General features: G+C 33.5%; 1 non-coding gene across 1 annotated transcript; it reads right to left on the minus strand.

Annotated features, from left to right (window-relative positions):
- Positions 1 to 973: 973 nt before the first annotated feature.
- Positions 974 to 1,081, minus strand: LOC112739276 (small nucleolar RNA R71). The gene has a single exon (XR_003170209.1). It is a non-coding gene; the product is annotated as a small nucleolar RNA R71 (small nucleolar RNA).
- Positions 1,082 to 19,719: the final 18,638 nt, after the last annotated feature.

The following is a 19,719-nucleotide window of genomic DNA, read 5'->3' on the forward strand; positions in this document are numbered from 1 at the left end:
GTTTCAACTAACTAACTAACTTTTTGTTTGTTTCTCAACTTTTTCAAAACTACCTAACTAACTCTCTCTCTCTAATTTTCAAAAATATCTTCCCTCTTTTTCAAAAATTTCTTTTTAATTAACTAATTATTCTTATTTTTATTTTTGATTTTAAAAATTTTCGAAAAAATACTAACATTTTTCAAAAACCATTTTCAAAAATCACTAACTCTTTTTCAAAAATATTTTTCGAAAATTCTCCCTCTCCCATCTTATTCTATTTATTTATTCATTTACTAACATCTCATCTCACATCTCAACCCTCCTCACAGTTGTGTTTCTTCCATTACATTACATTCTTTATCTCCCCCTCTTTTCTTCCACTCACAAAGGGATCCCTATACTGTGGTATAAAGGGTCTCTATTATTATTATTTTTTCTGTTCCCTCTTCTTTGTCATATGAGCAGGAGCAAGGACAAGAATATTCTTGTTGAAGCAGATCCGGAACCTAAAAGGACTCTGAAGAGAAAATTAAGAGAAGCTAAATTACAACAATCCAGAAATAACCTTTCAGAAATTTTCGAACAGGAAGAGGAGATGGCAGCCGAAAATAATAATAATGTAAGGAAGATGCTTGGTGACTTTACTGCACCTAATTCCAATTTACATGGAAGAAGCATCTCCATTCCTGCCATTGGAGCAAACAACTTTAAGCTGAAACCTCAATTAGTTTCTCTAATGCAGCAGAACTGCAAGTTTCATGGACTTCCATCTGAAGATCCTTTTCAGTTCTTAACTGAATTCTTGCAGATATGTGATACTGTTAAGACTAATGGAGTAGATCCTGAAGTCTACAGGCTCATGCTTTTCCCTTTTGCTGTAAGAGACAGAGCTAGATTATGGTTGGATTCTCAACCCAAAGACAGCCTGAACTCTTGGGATAAGCTGGTCACGGCTTTCTTAGCCAAGTACTTTCCTCCTCAAAAGCTGAGCAAGCTTAGAGCTGATGTTCAAACCTTCAGACAGAAAGAAGGTGAATCCCTCTATGAAGCTTGGGAAAGATACAAACAGTTGACCAAAAAGTGTCCCTCTGACATGCTTTCAGAATGGACCATCCTGGATATATTCTATGATGGTCTGTCTGAGTTATCTAAGATGTCATTGGACACCTCTGCAGGTGGATCCATTCACTTAAAGAAAACACCTGCAGAAGCTCAAGAACTCATTGACATGGTTGCTAATAACCAGTTCATGTACACTTCTGAAAGGAATCCTGTGAATAATGGGACACCTATGAAGAAGGGAGTTCTTGAAGTTAATACTCTGAATGCCATATTGGCTCAGAACAAAATATTGACTCAGCAAGTCAATATGATCTCTCAGAGTCTGCATGGAATGCAAGCTGCATCCAATAGTACTCAAGAGGCTTCTTATGAAGAAGAAGCTTATGATCCTGAGAACCCTGCAATAGCAGAGGTGAATTACTTTGGTGAACCTTATGGAAACACCTATAACTCGTCATGGGGAAATCATCCAAATTTCTCATGGAAGGATCAAAAGCCTCAACAAGGCTTTAATAATGGTGGAAGAAACAGGTTTAACAATAATAAACCTTTTTCATCACCCACTCAGCAACAGATAGAGAACTCTGAACAAAATGCTTCTAATTTAGCAAATCTAGTCTCTGATCTATCCAAGGCCACTGTGAGCTTCATGAATGAAACAAGATCTTCCATTAGAAATTTGGAAGCACAAGTGGGCCAGCTGAGTAAAAGGATCACTGAAATCCCTCCCAGTACTCTCCCAAGCAATACAGAAGAGAACCCAAAAGGAGAGTGCAAGGCCATTGACATAAGCACCATGGCCGAACCTACAAGGGGAGTGGAGGACGTGAACCCCAAGGAGGAAGACCTCCTGGGACGTCCAGTGATTAATAAGGAGCTTCCCTCTGAGGAACCAAAGGAATCTGAGACTCATCTAGAGACCATAGAGATTCCATTAAACCTCCTTATACCCTTCATGAGCTCTGATGAGTATTCCTCTTCTGAAGAGAATGAGGATGTTACTGAAGAGCAAACTGCCAAGTTTCTTGGTGCAATCATGAAGCTAAATGCCAATTTGGCATTGATACTTGGGAAGTTGAACCTCCCTTGTTCATCAATGAACTAAGTGATCTGGATCAACTGACATTGCCTCAGAAGAGACAGGATCCTGGGAAGTTCATAATACATTGTACCATAGGCACCATGATCTTTAAGGCTCTGTGTGACCTTGGTTCAGAAATAAACCTCATGCCCCTCTCTGCAATAGAGAAACTGGGAATCTATGGGGTGCAAGCTGCTAAAATCTCATTAGAGATGGCAGACAATTCAAGAAAACAGGCATATGGACAAGTAGAGGACGTGTTAGTAAAGGTTGAAGGCCTTTACATCCCTGCTGATTTCATAGTCCTGGATACTGGAAAGGAAGAGGATGAATCCATCATCCTAGGAAGACCTTTCCTGGCCACAGCAAGAGCTGTGATTGATGTTTACAGAGGTGAACTAGTCCTTCAATGGAATGAGGACTCCTTTGTGTTTAAAACTCAAGGATCTCCCTCTGCAACCATGGAGAGGAAGCATGAAAAGCTTCTCTCAAGGCAGAGTCAACCCAAGCCCCCACAGTCAAACTCTAAGTTTGGTGTTGGGAGGCCACAACCAAACTCTAAGTTTGGTGTTGAACTCCCATATCCAAACTCTAAGTTTAGTGTTGGAGAGTTTCAACAATGCTCTGAACATCTGTGAGGATCCATGAGAGCCCACTGTCAAGCTATTGACATTAAAGAAGCGCTTGTTGGGAGGCAACCCAATTTTTATTTATCTAACTATATTTTTCTTAATTATATGTCTTTATAGGTTCATGATCATGTGGAGTCACAAAATAAATATAAAAATTGAAAACAGAATCAAAAACAGCAGAAGAAAAATCACACCCTAGAGGAGCTTCTGTCTGGCGTTCAGCGCCAGAACAGAGCTTGGTTCTGGCGCTGAACGCCTAAAATGGGCAGCTTCTGGGCGCTGAACACCAGAACAGGCATGGTTCTGGCGTTCAACGCCAGAAATGGCATACAAATGGGCGTTGATCGCCCAAAATGGCCACCAACCTGGTGCTGAACACCCAGAGTTGTGTGCAAAGGCATTCTTACATGCCTAATGGGTGCAGGGATGTAAATCCTTGAACACCTCAGGATCTGTGGACCCCACAGGATCCCCACCTACCTCCACTCACTTCTTCTCACCACTCTCTTTCACACAACCCCATAAGCACTCTTCCCCATCACCTCTTCACCACTCGCATCCATCCACTCTTCCCCATAAACCTACCTCATAAACCCCACCTACCTTCAAAATTCAAAACCAATTTCCCACCCAAACCCACCCATATGGCCGAAACCTTCCCCCCTCCCTTCCCTATATAAAGCCCTCCATTCTTCTTCAAATTCACACAACACAACCCCTCTATACCCTTCTTGGCCGAACCACATCACCTTCTCCCTCTCCTCTATTTCTTCTTCTTCTTCATCTATTCTTTCTTCTCTTGCTCGAGGGCGAGCAAAATTCTAAGTTTGGTGTGGTAAAATCATAAGCTTTTTGTTTTTCTATTACCATTGATGGCACCTAAGACCGGAGAATCCTCTAGAAAGGGGAAGGGGAAGACAAAAGCTTCCACCTCCGAGTCATGGGAGATGGAAAGGTTCATCTCCAAAGCCCATCAAGACCACTTCTATGATGTTGTGGCCAAGAAGAAGGTGATCCCTGAGGTCCCTTTCAAACTCAAAAGAAATGAGTATCCGGAGATCCGACATGAAATTCAAAGAAGAGGTTTGGAAGTTCTAACAAATCCCATCCAACAAGTCGGCATCCTAATGGTTCAAGAGTTCTATGCTAATGCATGGATCACCAAGAACCATGATCAAAGTAAGAACCCGGATCCAAAGAACTATGTTACAATGGTTCGGGGAAAATACTTAGATTTTAGTCTGGAGAATGTGAGGTTGGCGTTTAACTTGCCCATGATGCAAGGAGATGAACGCCCCTACACTAGAAGGGTCAACTTTAATCAAAGGTTGGACCAAGTCCTTATGGACATATGTGTAGAAGGAGCTCAATGGAAGATTGACTCCAAAGGCAAGCCGGTTCAACTAAGAAGATTGGACCTCAAGCCTGTAGCTAGAGGATGGTTGGAGTTCATTCAATGCTCAATCATTCCCACTAGCAACTGGTCTGAAGTTACTATAGACCGAGCCATCATGATCCATAGCATCATGATTGGAGAAGAGGTGGAAGTTCATGAGATTATACCTCAAGAACTCTACAAGGTGGCTGACAAGTCCTCCACTATGGCAAGGTTAGCCTTCCCTCACCTCATTTGCCATCTATGTTACTCAGCTGGAGCTTTCATAGAAGGAGACATTCCTATTAAGGAAGAGAAGCCCATCACTAAGAAAAAGATGGAGCAAGCAAGAGAGCCCATTCATGGAGCTCAAGAGGCGTATGAAGCTCATCACCATGAGATCTCGGAAATGCCTCAAATGCACTTTCCTCCACAAAACTATTGGGAGCAAATCAACACCTCCCTAGGAGAATTGAGTTCCAATATGGGACAACTAAGGGTGGAACATCAAGAGCACTCCATCATGCTCCATGAAATAAGAGAAGATCAAAAAGCAATGAGGGAGGAGCAACAAAGACAAGAAGAGACATAGAAGAGCTCAAGGACATCATTGGTTCCTCAAAAAGGAAACGCCACCATCACTAAGGTGGATTCATTCCTTGTTCTTATTTCTTCTGTTTTGTGTTTTCTATGTTATGTGCTTATCTATGTTTGTGTCTTCATTACATGATCATTAGTAGTTAGTAACTATGTCTTAAAGTTATGAATGTCCTATGAATCCATCACCTCTCTTAAAATAAAAACTGTTTTAATTCAAAAGAACAAGAAGTACATGAGTTTCGAATTTATCCTTGAATTTAGCTTAATTATATTGATGTGGTGACAATGCTTCTTGTTTTCTGAATGTATGCTTGAACAGTGCATATGTCTTTTGAAGTTGTTGTTTAAGAATGTTAAATATGTTGACTCTTGAAAGAATGATAACTAGGAGACATGTTATTTGATAATCTGAAAAATCATAAAAATGATTCTTGAAGCAAGAAAAAGCAGCAAAGAACAAAGCTTGCAAAAAAAAAGGCGAAAAAAAATAGAAAGAAAAAGAAAAAGCAAGCAGAAAAAGCCAATAACCCTTAAAACCAAAAGGTAAGGGCAAATAAAAAGGATCCCAAGGCTTTGAGCATCAGTGGATAGGAGGGCCTAAAGGAATAAAATCCTGGCCTAAGCGGCTAAACCAAGCTGTCCCTAACCATGTGCTTGTGGCGTGTAGGTGTCAAGTGAAAACTTGGGACTGAGCGGTTAAAGTCAAGGTCCAAGGCAAAAAAAAGAGTGTGCTTAAGAACCCTGGACACCTCTAATTGGGGACTTTAGCAAGGCTGAGTCACAATCTGAAAAGGTTCACCCAATTATGTGTCTGTGGCATTTATGTATCCGGTGGTAATACTGGAAAACAAAGTGCTTAGGGTGATGAGTATTTTGGTGAAAAATAAATTTCTCCCAAATCACACAAATCTAACCGGCAAGTGTACCGGATCGTATCAAGTAATAAAAACTCACGGGAGTGAGGTCGATCCCACAGGGATTGAAGGATTGAGCAATTTTAGTTTAGTGGTTAATTTAGTCAAGCGAATCAAGGTTTGGTTGAGTGTTTTGTGATTTGCAGAAATTAAATTGCATAGAATTAAAGAGAACATGAAATAAATTGCTGAATCTTAAAGAGCAAGAAATTAAATAACAGAAACTTAAAATGCAAGAAATGTAAATTGCGGAATCTTAAAGTGCAAGAAATGTAAACAGCTGGAATTGTAAAGGGAATTGGGGAATGGATTTGCAGAATTTAAACAAGGAAAAGTTGAATTGCATTAAACAGAAGAGGAAAAGGGAATTGGGATTGAAACGGATCTTGAAGCAGTAAAGTAAATGAACATTAAAAGCAAGAAACAGAGAATGTAAAATTGAGATCTCAGGGCCCAGAGACTAGAAAACCAAGTCTAGATCTCAATGCCTTCCTAGATCCAACAAGAACAATTGCAAGGAAATTGTAAATTGCAAAGAAATTAGATGAGAAGCAAGTAACAAAAACGGAAATTCAATTAAGCAGTAAATAAACAGAGAGATCCAAGGATGAGATTGAAACAGAATTTCTTCAATTCTCCAACCCAAGATCCAAGACAATTGCAATTGAAATAGAAATCAATAAAATGAAGAGGAGGAGAAGTGAATTCTCCTTCCCCAAGACAAAGAAATTAAAGTTCACTCAATATCAAAAGCTCTCCGAAAACTATTATGAAAATTCCAAAAAAGAGCTCTCCGAAGAACTTGAATTCTATCCTATTTATACACTTTCTTCAAATGATCTTCAAGCCTTGAGTTGGGCCTTTGCTCTTGGTGGAATTGGGTTGAAAGAGGCCTTGGTTGATTGCTCTTGAAGTTTGGAGAAGAACCAAAGTGAACCAATTGAACCGGTTTTGAGGTTAGCAAAAGTTGGACCAAAAGTTGGAGCTAAAGTTAGGGGTCTAACTTTGGATCCAACTTTTCATATCAGCTAGCACAATTTGCTGGTATGGACGTTGGTGCCAACGTTAGGGGTCTAACTTTGACCCTAACGTTGGCCTTGCCTTGTGTGCTAGTGGCGCCAACGTTAGCCACCAAGTTAGGGGGCTAACGTTGGCGCAAACTTTTGCTCCTTCCCCATTGAATTTTCATGTGCCAACGTTAGCCTCCAAGTTAGGGGGCTAACGTTGGCGCAAACTTTTGGTGCCCAAGGGAGAAATTCATGTGCCAACGTTAGCCTCAAAGTTAAGGGGCTAACGTTGGCGCAAACTTTTGGAGCCCAGGGGAGAATTTTCAAGTTCCAACGTTAGCCTCCAAGTTAGGGGGCTAACGTTGGGTCTAACTTTTCAACCAAAAGTTTGTGCAAAAGTTTGATGCTAACTTTAGATCCAGCTTCTTGCTTCCTGGTTCAATTTCACTTATTCCATTGTCTTCTCTTTACTCCTAGCTATTCCTTCTTGCTTCAACCCTTCTACAAGCTTTCTTCACCTATAATTAATCAACCAAACACATCAAAGCTATGCTCAAAATCATGAGATATTCATTCTTTCACAATATGCAACAAATATAGCATAAACCTCATGAAATGGCATGAATTCATATATGGTTGATTCAATCAAGGGAAACATGAAAATCTACTCAATTAGCTTGCTTGTGGCTCAAGAAAGTGCATAATTCTAATGAAAACAAAAGAAAAAGACTAGTTAAAATAGGCTAGGATGACTTGTCATCATAGGGCCACGGCCAAGACTCATAAAGAAGCTGTGTTCAAGAATCATCATACTGAACTAGGAGAGTCAATAACACTATTCGAAATCTGAAGTTCCTATAGATGCCAATCATTCTAAACTTCAATGGATAAAGTGAGATGCCAAAACTATTCAAGAGGCAAAAAGCTATAAGTCCCGCTCATATGATTGAAGCTATGTTTCATTGATAGTTTGGAATTTATAGTATATTCTCTTCTTTTTATCCTATTCGATTTTCAAGTTGCTTGGGGACAAGCAACAATTTAAGTTTGGTGTTGTGATGAGCGGATAATTTATACGCTTTTTGACATTATTTTTAGTATGTTTTTAGTAGGATCTAGTTACTTTTAGGGATGTTTTCATTAGTTTTTATGTTAAATTCACATTTCTGGACTTTACTATGAGTTTGTGTGTTTTTCTGTGATTTCAGGTATTTTCTGGCTGAAATTGAGGGACTTGAGCAAAAATCAGATTCAGAGGTTGAAGAAGGACTGCTGATGCTGTTGGATTCTGACCTCCCTGCACTCAAAGTGGATTTTCTGGAGCTACAGAACTCGAAATGGCGTGCTTCCAATTGCGTTGGAAAGTAGACTTTCAGGGCTTTCCCAGAAATATATAATAGTCCATACTTTGGCCAAGAATAGACGACGTAAACTGGCATTCAACGCCAGCTCTCTGCCCAAATCTGGCGTCCAGCGCCAGAAAAGGAGCCAAAACCAGAGTTACGCCCAAACTGGCACAAAAGTTGGCGTTCAACTCCACAAATGGCCTCTGCACGTGTAACATTCAAAACTCAGCCCAAGCACACACCAAGTGGGCCCCGGAAGTGGATTTATGCATCAATTACTTACTTCTGTAAACCCTAGTAGCTAGTTTATTATAAATAGGATCTTCTACTATTGTATTAATCTTGGGTCTCAGTTTTAATCCATTGTTCATCTTAGGAGACTATTGATCACGTTTTAGGGGGCTGGCCATCTCGGCCATTCCTGGACCTTTCACTTATGTAATTTTAACGGTAGAGTTTCTACACTCCATAGATTAAGGTGTGGAGCTCTGCTGTTCCTCAAAGATTAATGCAAAGTACTACTGTTTTCTATTCAATTCATCTTATTTCGCTTCTAAGATATTCATTCGCACTTCAACCTGAATGTGATGAACGTGACAATCATCATCATTCCCTATGAACGCGTGCCTGACAACCACTTCCGTTCTACCTTCGACTGAATGAGTATCTCTTAGATCTCTTAATCAGAATCTTCGTGGTGTAAGCTAGAATGATGGCGGCATTCAAGAAAATCTGGAAAGTCTAAACCTTTTCTGTGGTATTCCGAGTAGGATTCAATGATTGAATGACTGTGACGAGCTTCAAACTCGCGATTGCTGGGCGTAGTGACAGACGCAAAAGGATAATAAATCCTATTCCAGCATGATCGAGAACCGACAGATGAATAGCCGTGCCGTGACAGGGTGCGTTGATCATTTTCACTGAGAGGATAAGATGAAACCATTGACAAGGGTGATGCCTCCAGACGATTAGCCGTGTCGTGACAGGGCATTGGATCATTTTCCCGAGAGATGACCGAAAGTAGCCATTGACAGTGGTGATGTATCACATAAAGCCAGCCATGGAAAGGAGTAAGACTGATTGGATGAAGATAGCAGGAAAGCAGAGGTTTAGAGGAACGAAAGCATCTCTATTCGCTTATCTGAAACTCTCACCAATGAATTACATAAGTATTTCTATCCCTATTTCATTAATTATTTTCGAAAACTCCATTACTATTTTAATATCCGCCTGACTGAGATTTACAAGGTGACCATAGCTTGCTTCATACCAACAATCTTCGTGGGATTCGACCCTTACTCACGTAAGGTATTACTTGGACGACCCAGTGCACTTGCTGGTTAGTTGTGCGAAGTTGTGAACCATGGTATTGGCATCATGTTTTTGGCGCCATTACCAGGGAAAGAAAGAGCGATGAATTTTACATAATTAAAGTGTAATCACAATTTCTGCGCACCAGCCCCTCTACCACCACCCGTCATACGATTGAGGATTTGACCTGATGGCATGCAGGCGTAAGTACTATTTTATTGTCTTTATCCGCAATCTACTTTGGATTTGTTAAGTTTTATGTGTTTTTATGTGTTTGCTAATCTTAAGTTTTTCATTGATCGGTTTGCACCAAACAACAATGCATGTACACAGGAGATCTCCAATGCGATTAAATCCATGTACAACAACCCATGGTCGAGCTACACAAAGATCCCTGCTAAGACCAGAGAGCGATGATTTCTGAAGTGGATGGTAAGAATCCAATGTTGTTGAATTAACTATATTTTAATTGTATTTTATTTTGACTAACTAATGTTGTTGAATTACTTTGTGTAGGAGAACTTTATACGGAATAGAAAACATAATATCTTGATAAGGAAGATCTACGACTACCGGATACCTAGGCTACTTGAGTAGATAATGTAGGACGCTCATCAGGGGCACGACCACCTCACGGTTTGGCTCCGTCCAGATATTAAGAAGGAACTGAATGTCCATTTTAGTACTAATGAGGGGTTCAAGCGCCACCGTCTGACGAACAGAACTAACAGGGCTTCGCCGAGGTCGTTGAAGTATACCGGTGGGTCGGCAACTTTCATGAAGACGAAGAACAGGCTAGTATGTAGTTTGCTAATCTTCATTAATAATTACTTCATTTATTTTATTAGTTAGTTTCAATATCTGTAGTCTAAGTCATTGGAGTGTGAGCCAACATTGGCATAGACCTTTAAGTATACCCATAGGTTGAAGGCCAATAAGGAGAGATTTACTGATGAGCGGTCTGCGGCTCACTATGTGAGTTTCAATTAATTCTAAGTTTAAAATGTATGTATTCGGTTTAAAGTCAATTAACTATCATCCTAATCACAATATGTGTTATATAGGAGGACTACACACAATGATTGGAGGCTGTGACCCAACAATCTCAGCTTAGTGGGGACGACCCCGACTCCAATGCCTCAATCATTAATCCTAATAAAGCTTGGCACGAGACTGTCTCTGAGCTCTATAAGAATCGCGTATACGGGTTGAGGTCATTCTTTGTTAGTGGCTTCCGCACTTCCACATTGATGGCTTTATCTGCCTCTGCCTCTGCCACCAACCTTGCTGATCCTGAAAAAGTTGTCGATTTAAGGGAAGAGGTGCAGAAGCTCACACAGGAGCTTCACCAACAAGCTCAGCAGTATGAGGAAAGGTATAATGAGCTTCTTGCATGCGTGGAAGACACTGTTGCCATAAGGTTGGATCTGACGGAGAAGCTAGAGTGGCTAGAGCGCTTGCGAGACCTGATGGCAGTATACAATGAGTAGATGCACGCTGGAGGCAGCGGCTGCTAGTACCAGCGGCAACACTGCTGGTGGGACACCGACATCAGCACCTGGTCTGCCACCTTAGCAGGGGGAAGACGATGACGACGATGATTATTAGGATCCGTAGGGTTTATAAATTTAATTTATTTATGTGTATTTTACTGTATGTCACTTCTTTAAATTTTTATTATATTCAGACCCTTGATATTTAATAAAATCATTAGCTGATTTCTGGTATTTAGAATTTGTTCACTAAAAAATTTTAAAAAATTTTAATTTGATTGCTAATTATACGCTAATTGTGAAAAAAAATTGCATACCATCAGGATTTACCGGTGGAATAATCCGACGGTAAATGGGGGCCACAAAACATAACATGGCGCCAAAATTACCATCGGATTTTCACTTATTTTCATCATTAATTGCAAAATCCGATTTAAAATTTGCCGGTAATTAGCGTCGGATGAAATAATCCACCGGTATATATTTTTCAGCACCATTTATACCGTCAAATTCATTCCGTCGGTAAACTAATTATCGATGGATTTATTTGATAAATCCGCTAGTAAATCTGATCTGATGGTACTCAACACTTTTTTGTAGTGTCCTTCACTATTTCATAAAATAAGAATTTTCTTTTTCTATTTTAAAGTAGATAAATTATATCATTATTACTAATAAATAAATACACATTTATAATTGACAATATTTTACATAATCATAATACTCTCCATAATTCCTACTATTCCTGTGTTATACTACTACCTTTTGCATAAATGCATTATTATTTAAAAGAAAATTATCATATATTAATTAGATTATTCACTAACCATATATAAAAAAATAAACAAAAAATATTAAATTATCATACTATATTTAGGGAATGAACTAATAACACATACAATGCTATTAATAAGAAATAATAAAAAAATCATTAAATGATTATAAGCACATAAAAAACTATGACATATATATAAATAAAGAAATAATCATAAAAAAATAATTAATATATGTGAATTAAATATTTACGTACAATTAATATATATATATATATATATATATATATATATAATATTCAAAATTATTTAAAGAAAATAATATATCCTGAAAATTTTACTTTACGTACACTACAAGAGACACATCAAATAACGATGGTTCTTTTATGGATTTACGGTGGTTTTAAATCGTCGCAAAATGATATACTAGCGGTTCCAGAAAACGTTGTGGTTTAGGGAGTGGAGATTTGATTTTGCGACAGTTACAAAACCGCAGCTATTTTGGGCAATGAATTTTAAAAAATGCGACATTTTGAACTGCCGCAATTTCATACATGAGCTTTAAAAAAAACATTTATAAACTCATACCAAAGTGGTAGTTCAAATGGAAACAAGCACTAAATCATTCAATACTTTATAGTAGTTATAATAAATAACTCAACACTTTATATTTACCACAAAACCGTCTCTAATGTAAATGACAAGTGAAAAACACTATTGAGAATAATACTTTTCTAGTGTAAACCTTTCTAAGAGTAAATACTGCTCAATCTTAGAAAAAAATATAATATATAAATCAAATTAAAACTTAACAAACGATGCACTACTTAATAATGTAAGAATGAAACATGGTTCAATTGATCAAAAAGTACAAAAAAATTTATTTGATATATGAATGACCAATTAGATCATAATGGATCATGACTCATCGATCTCTTCACATAATTTATGAAACCACTGCCAAACCTGAAAAGAAATAAAAAAATAACTTGTTGAACGAATAAGTGAAGCAAAGAACTCCCAAAAACACAAAAGGATACAAGAAAAATATCTTTGGTCCTAAATATGACATGCAAGAATACCATAAACATTAATTAAGATATAGTACAGTATAAAATATTATGTCCCTTACAAACGATTCAGAAAATGGCATAAGAACAAGTTAAGCATATATGTATAAATTTCAACTATCAATTTATAAATATACAATTAGACAGACATGTAAGTCTGTGTTGGTCAAGATATATATATAATAACAGCATATGGATTATAATTATAAATAGAATATAATATTTTCCAAGACAAAAAACTATCATAATTATAACTAGTAAATTTTTATTTAAATTATATAGTTAGACACAAAAATCCACATCATATTTTCAATTAAGCAGAAAAGGATTATATATGCTATAGATCAAGTTTAGACTAAGATCAATAAACATTAATAGAACCAAATTAATACGCCAAATTAAGATTAGCTATACGTTAAAGAAAACGATCCACAATAACAAATAAGATAGAAAATCTTATAGCACATTACCATTTTGAAAATCAGTATATATGAATAGATGACATGAATCTCAGCCCAAAAAATTTCTAAAGACAACAACAAAGGGAACATTTCCATATTAGGAAAAGACATGTTTACCTTTGAAGAACTAAAACCATTAACATGTAACAGTGACAAAATTTTGATAAACTTTACCACATATGTACTTTTTTTCGAGCATTTACATCCATATCTGCATGATAGTAATCGGCTTCCTTTTTTTTTGTAACTCCTTTGCAACCTAAAATTATCTTGCCAACAAAAGGGATAAGTATCTACTTTACCTCACAAATAGCATATGACATAGGATCTGAAGTATACACATATTAACAAAGAGAAAATACTAATCTTCCTAAACACCCTCTTCATTACTAAATTAAGGAATGATTGTTTACTTTTTAATATTTAAAGAGACTTGAAGTGTCTACTTGTGATCCATTTAGCCTTTAGGAGAATATGTAAGAAGATTTCTCATATGATATAACATTACTCATTAGAAAATAAATCAAACACTATATCAGAATTCAATTAGCTCATCAGGTATTGGGGCAAAGCTTTTCTATTTTGGAAACTCTTGAAATGAGCACATTATGCTCCCTTGACAGCAAAATTTGACATTCGAAATATATGAAATGTTAGAAAAAGAAAGCAAAATCAGAGGTACTTGTCGCATTCCTTCCTAGAGAAGCAATATACAATTCCTGATTCATTATTTGGATAAGATTCTTTAATGAATTTAACAATTTCATCAATAATCACCTTTTCAACAGATGATTTTTCCTTCACCTGCAGTGTGAATTACAATATAAAAAGCACATTTAGTTTTTAAATTTTAGCTTTATACAGTGAAAGACCATCTAGTACAAATGTATCACTTTGTTGAGGCATTTCATCAAACAACTTAAGGACATGAGCCACCATGGGGCTCCCCATGCCACAAATTGCAGCAGATAGAGAAACGGCAAACAATTTGTCGCTGCTATTGTCTATGTGTCTTGGAGTGAAAAATTAATCAAGTCCCGATGCACTAAATACAGTGGACATCTAATCATCTAACGAAGATTATATAATTTTTGGAACCCACCTTGGCTTGGATTTTAGAATAGAAAGAAACATTAGAATTTGGTTTATGATCAAAATTGCCACTAAAAACAGATTAAATAGTATTAGAGATCATTACTTACATGTATCACCAATACAAGGCTCTTGAACTTCTTTATTTTGTTGATGTTCTGCATTATTTAGATATGAGATGATACAGAAAAAAAATTTAATCAACTTAATCCTAACACTTTTAAATTGTCAAGTCAATTTAGTCTTAAAATTTTCTCAAAGTAAAATTTCCATCAAATAACTATTATAGAACTAAATATATAGACTACCTTATAAATATCAAAGCAAAATGTGAACTTCACATGGCAGAAAACTGTAAGTCCAAAAAGAATGTCACTGTATAGAACATTACTAAATTTGATCTCATTGTTCCACAAATTCTATTCTTCCTTCTAACCTCCAACTCTCAAATGAACATAATCATTGCAGAATAAGAACCAAATAATGAAGTAATTAAGTGACTAAAGAACTCAATAATTAGAAATCAAATATGAGGATAAAATCAAGTAATAAAGTAAGAAAATGTAGAACCACAATAACTTACAATCCTTTTTGAGAACTCATTTTCCATTTAGAATTGCCATAAGAACTTTTAGTGTCCTAGAACATGTTCTATTTTCATTAGTAGCTACAATCAAATGGGTGACTTCTGAACTCTAAATCTTGGTAACTATAGTACTAATCTTGCTTGCAAAATTAATTAGAAGTATTCATACCATCAACAGAGGAAAGATTAAAAAAATAAATATTGGGAAATACTAATTGACTAATCATATGGGAACTCAAGACAAAGAGCTTAAATGGAAACTCACCAATTACAATAGATTCAAAAGCTCATCCTAATTCCTAATAGATAACCCTAATACACATTAATTAATTGAAAGCGAGCACAGAGAGAAGATCAAACAATGAAAGAAGAAAGCAAGCAGTAGCAAAGATGGAGCATATCAGAACGAAAGAAGGATGGTGCATGGGTGGCGTATTGTGGGAAGATTTCGTTCGCGGGATTTGCAGGAGCAGCGGACTGAATAGGCAGTGAGAGGGGGATTCACACACAAGGTGATGCAATAGGATGGAGCGATGACCAAGCAATATGATGAGGGTGGCACGATTTTGAGCGCAGCGGAGAGGCAGAGAGTCCTTGGAGGTTTTGCATTTTTCTTGAATCACAGAAGAAGAGGGTTTCTTTTTTAATTCCAATTGGGTATTTCTTTGTGTGCATTGCGTTTATCCCTTAAGTCACAGCCAAATTATTTGATTTAGCAGCCCTATTTAAAACCGTCATTGAGACTGCTGTAATCTAGCATTTTAGCGGTATTTCTAAAAACCTCTGATATATTGCCTCCACCATCTGTGGCTTCTGGCGTAGTGGTACAATTAATTAAATTATAAATACACAAAAATAATTCTAAAATATTAATAGTTACATTAAAAATTTTGTTAAGGTATAATGAATAGGATTATAGGATTAAAATTTAGTTGTCCAATAATATATATTTAGATATATAAAAAAATCATAAGTATAATAAAATTAAGTTAATAACTACAATTAATAGTTATAATTAATATATATCAAATTAATTTAATATTAGTTAATTTTTTATTTTAAAACAGATAAATCCTATCATTATTACTATTAAATAAATACACAATTATAGTTGACTTTATATACATAATTATAATACTCTTCATAATTATTATTATTCCTATTATACTACTATTTGCATGAATGCATTATTATTTAAAAGGAAATTACAATATATTAGTTAGATTATTCACTAATTGTGCATAAAATAATAAAGGATAAAAAATTGAATTATCATATTATATTTAGGAAATGAAATGATAACACGTATAATGATATTAATAATAAAAAATAAAAAATTATTAAATAATTATAAGTTTAAAAATAATCATATATATGAATAAGAAAATAATTATAATCAGAAAATAATTAATATATGTGAATTAAATTTATTGGAGCTAAAATATAGAAATTCAATAATATCATTTTCTATTATACTACTATTTGTACTAATGCATTATTATTTAAAAATAAATTATTGTGTATTAATTAGATTATTCACTAATCATGCATAAAATAATAAAGAATAAAAAATTATTAAATAATTATAAGTTAAAAAATAATCATATATATAAATAAGAAAATTATCTTGATAAAAAAATTTATATGAATTATAAAAACATAATTCATGTTTAAATTTATCGACGGCCTTCCGTCGATATAATAAATATTAAAATAGATGATATTTCTATCAATTTTAAAGCAAAAAATATTTCAACTTATCCTCTGTTAACAATGCGATGATAACATTAAAATGTTCTAAATTTTTAAAATAACAAACGATTCCGTCGTTGATTTTAATATTTTAATTTTAAATTTTATTTTTTTATTTTATCGATGATAAACTGTCGAAAATTATCAATAAAAATTTTGGCTGTCGATTTTTGGCATCAATAATTATACTATTTTTTATAGTGGGTAGTAATTCAATAATACCATTTCCTACTATACTACTATTTTATGAATGCAATATTATTTAAAATAAAATTGTCATGTATTAATTAGATTATTCACTGATCATGCATAAAATAATAAAAAATAAAAACGTTAAATTATCATACTATATTCAGGGAATTAACTGATAACACATACTATGATATTCATAATAAATAATAAAAAAATATTAAATGATTATAAGGTAAAAAATAATCATATATATAATCATAATAAAAAAATAATTAATATATGTAAATTAAATTTATTGGAGCTAAAATATAATAATTCAATAATATTATTTTCTATTTTAAGAGAAGAAGGATCATATATTACATAAAATTAATGTTAATAAATAATGATATAAAAAAACTACATTTGAAAGAAAATTATCATTGATTTTTAATTTAATAGATCAATCGTATGTGGATAATTATAATGATATATTCTGAAATTAGATAATTGATTTAATTAAACATTAATTGAATATTTTTATTTCTATTTTAAAGTAGATCAATCTTATATTATAATATACTCTCTTAATATATTACATCATTGTAAACTTTTATATTTAAGGCTTATATTTTTTTTTATAATTGTCATGACTATTAAATTATGTTCTAATCTTAGCTTGAATTTAATATATATATTGTTAAATATAGTTCTTTCTAAAATTTTTATTTATAGTCTTTTGTCTTTTTATTTTATCTTAATTTTTTTATAGGTATGAATTTCTTAAAACAATATCTGAGCATAAAATTTGAAAACTTAAAGTTAGAATACTTCGATTATAAAGAGTCAAACAATTTGAAACATATGTATACAAAGAGCTCCAAATGAAATTATTCTACTTGATAAAAAGATAATATAGAATTGTATATCAATTTTAAATTAGTTTGTTATTTTTTATTTTTTATTTTTTATTTTGTTATTATTTTACAAGGGTTCTCATATACAATGTATAATAAAAAATAAATAAGTATCCTTATTCGAGAAAAAAATATCTGAAGGAAGAGTTTATATATGTTATGACCAATATTGGTGTAGGTCAAAATAATATTAGGTTTAAGCCAAGTAGACATGAATATAGGGTTTACTTAAGAAAGTATATTATTTTTGTAATTGGTTAAAGACTCCTTAATCCTGGTAAATTCGTTTAATTTTACTTTGAATATACAAAGATAATTTTAATTTGCTAAGTATTGGTAATACATCTAAGACATCAAATATACCATTGATATAATTAACAAAATATTTATAGAAAAATTTATAACTTTAACTTAATTAACAAATTATACTCTATTTCTTTAGTATTAGTGCAACTTTAATTTGTTTTTTTCTTTAGATATATTAACAAATTAATATTTTTAGGCGCGATTAGTATTTTAGATATATTAATATTAATAAATTTGATTCTTTTGATTAGCTTTTCAAATATATTATTTTGAATTAAAAATTATACTTAAAAATATCTATTTGTAATCAATATTTTCGCAGGTAATAAAAAACTCCAATGACTTAGAAATTTCAAAAACATTGGTTTCAAAAAAAAAAGTTACAACTGATGTGAAACATAATATTAAAAAAGAAATGGAACAGTATGTAACATCTAATGTCGAAAACATAAAGTTGATTGAAAAAATGGTAAAAAAGGTGAAATTGCTATAAAAATGACTCTTTTACATAATAGAATTTGTCAAATAAAAATTGTTCATCATAGATTTTTCATATATTTTATATATATTTATATGCTATTTTGACTTTTCTATTTTAATTTAGACGTCTTTTTTTTTTGTTTTAGGATATTAAATATAATTTGATATTGTTTTTTTATTTGCTAGCCACTAATATTTGATCGTTGTTCGTTTTATATTATTTGTTAGAGAATTACTAGAATATATTAACCATTAAGTTACTTGCTAGCAAATATATATATATATATATATATATTATAAAACACTACACAACATATTATAAAACACAACATATTATATGCATAGGACAAACTTTTTCTCTCTAGGATTAGTTATACGCAATTTTTATCAAATAGATTTATTAGTTCATAACACTACTCATTCGTTAAACCAATAAAAAAATATATTATATAAAACATATTAATTAGAATATAAAAAGTATTTATATATTTATAGGATGTAAAAAAAAATAATTAAATGAAAAAAGTTATGTTACAATATAAAAAATTAATTAGATATGTAATACTACTAATTAGAATATTCAAGGTATTTATTTATTTACAACTAAAAAAATATTATAAATTCATCTCCTAATATTAAGATTTTAAATAAAAAAATTTCAATATCAAATTCTATTTATGAAGACTGTGAATGGATCAGAAGAAGAATTTTTTTTATTGTCACGGTAATTGCGGTAAAATTTTTTTTATAATTTGATGTCAGTAAAAGTTAGATCAAAAAGTAAAATAGTATTTAATGTGATTTTCAGTGGAATAGAGCTTCACTTCTACCAAGTGATATGATTGCACATTCTAAATTTAAAATACCTCTAATTATAGATGAATATTGTACGTGTAATATCTAACAGGGCTCACCTCTTGCTAAATTATTGATAAAGATAAATTTAATAATGTGAGATGGGGCACCTATGTTTGGCAGGTATTGTTATAAGGCACTAGATATATGTTTAAGGGATATTATGAGACACGCATCAATTGTTAATCATGATTCGTGAGCATCCATTCGGGGGCAAAACAGTTATACTTGGTGGAAATTTTAGACAAATATTGCATGTAATTGCAAAAGGATCTCGACAGGATATAGTGCATGCAACCATAAATTCTTTCTATCTTTGAAAATTTGTTAAAGTTCTACGACTGTCAAGGAATGTGAGATTAACTACGGGATGCAAAAATGGAAACCAACAAAAAATTAAGGAATTTAGTGAATAATTGTCAAAAGTTGATGATAGCCTACTAGGAGATAACC

The sequence above is a fragment of the Arachis hypogaea genome, chromosome 13 (genome assembly GCF_003086295.3).
Source record: "Arachis hypogaea cultivar Tifrunner chromosome 13, arahy.Tifrunner.gnm2.J5K5, whole genome shotgun sequence".
Classification (NCBI taxonomy): domain Eukaryota; kingdom Viridiplantae; phylum Streptophyta; class Magnoliopsida; order Fabales; family Fabaceae; genus Arachis; species Arachis hypogaea.